Below are 1,861 nucleotides of genomic sequence, written 5' to 3' on the forward strand. Positions count from 1 at the left end.
TACTAAGAAAATCCAACCCCCAACACAGGCCCAGTTGGGAGAGGAAGGACTATGTCAGTCCTTTCAGAGAAGTGTAAACATTCTACTTTGAAACACATCAAAACTGCACTGAAGGTTAGCTGTAGTGTCTCCAACTCTACCAATGAACTCCTCATACTCTATTGACATTCACTGGCGTATCTAGCACTTTGACTTGATCTGTTGGGTGTTATTTTGTGGCATGGCCTGGCTGTTTGGAAACTTGCCTATCTTCCAAACATGGACACATTTCATTATTCAGTATTTAAAAAAGCCCCACCGGTCTCACTAAAAAAGAATGGGGAACCTGTCAGACAGTGCTGGATACAGGTTTTCCACAATCTTCATTTTTACTTTAAACCTTGGATTTTATTATTGCTGATAAATGCTGTCAGGCTCACATGGCTCATTTTCAAGGAAATATCTACCCATGACCTGAGCCTGAACGTACAAGCCTGGTAGCTTTTCTTTCGAGTAAAAATGGTACTCCATGAACACGTACCCCTAGTTCATTCAACTCAAACCAGTTGCCAAGTGCTTTTCCTGGAGGTAGTGAGCCTTGGTAGTATAGTGCTTATCAAGTTAGGTTGCTGTCGGCAAGGTTAGCAGTTGAAAACCTACAGCCACTTTGTTTCCTGCTCAAACAGCTCTCATCGGTTACAGCTTTGGAAACCCACACATGGTCCATGGGGACACTGTGAGTCATAACTGATTGGATGGCAGTGAACTTTCTCAGGCAACCATTATACTTCAATAAGGAACAAGCGTACTTCACTTACATCACATAAAATATTACTATTAAAAGGAAAAAGATGCTTACCTGAGAGTTGACAGTGAGTAAAATCAGTAATTTTTAGTGTTTCATTGAAGACTTATCTAAACGAAACAGGCTTTATTGTGACAAATACCATGACTACTAGTAGGGTTTGGTGCGATCGCCTTAATACTGTCACATGTCATCATGATACCAAAGGCAAATAATGTCTCAGTATACTTATAAAAATAATTTTGACCTCAGGAATATCCTGATGGGTTTCAGGGACCCTTAGTGGGCTCACAAGCCCTGAGAACCACTGCTGTAATTAATACAGAACACACAGACACACAAAGTCAAATCTGACAACAACCCTATCTATAGGGGTCGAGGCTCTAAGTCTTTATGGATGCAGTAGCCTCAACTCTGCGTGGAGTGGCTGGTGCGTTTGAACTGCTGACCACCATGGCTGATTAATGCGTGCTCCTCAAATTGCTAGGAATCTCCCTCCTGGTTGCTATTTCGAGAGCGCTCCTGCCATCAGAAGTTGTACAGGAGCCCAAACTCGAAGCCGACTCACGGCAACCCTGAGGGACGGGGTAGAACTACCCCTGAGTTTCCGAGGCCCTTTCCAAGGAGAGAGAGAAACAGGAAGAAATTGCGGCTCCCGTTTCCCGTTGGTCCACCCTGGGTCCACTAGGAGTCGTAGGGCCACTACCACCATTCCCCGCGCGGTCTGGTTTATTCCCCACCACGCCAGCTGAACGCTTTCCGTTTATGACAGCGAGCCTGCTCCTGCAGCGGGGGCGGGCGGGACGAACCGAAGCGGCCGCGGTCACCTGTGGCCACAGCAGACACGTGCTCGCCAGCCTGGGAGCCGACAGTAACTTTACCACCCCAAGGCGGGGAGGCTGCTGCTTTCGGGACCTCGCCGCGCAAGCCAGCGGGGTCTTTCCCCGGCACCTGACGCACGATGGCAACGGGGGGACGGCTGGCTCGACCCTCCCTCTCGGGGTCAAGGTGTCACGGGCGCTCCCAGGAGCGCGCGAGGAACCCACGCAAACACTCCCGCGCCGTGCGCTCCGCGGG

General features: G+C 49.0%; 1 pseudogene; it reads right to left on the minus strand.

Annotated features, from left to right (window-relative positions):
• Window positions 1–1,513: 1,513 nt before the first annotated feature.
• LOC115871186 overlaps window positions 1,514–1,861 on the minus strand; it is a 76,218-nt pseudogene continuing 75,870 nt past the window's right edge.

The sequence above is a fragment of the Echinops telfairi genome, unplaced genomic scaffold, assembly GCF_000313985.2.
Source record: "Echinops telfairi isolate 266 unplaced genomic scaffold, ASM31398v2 ScPeMD7_3533;HRSCAF=4204_1, whole genome shotgun sequence".
NCBI lineage: Eukaryota > Metazoa > Chordata > Mammalia > Afrosoricida > Tenrecidae > Echinops > Echinops telfairi.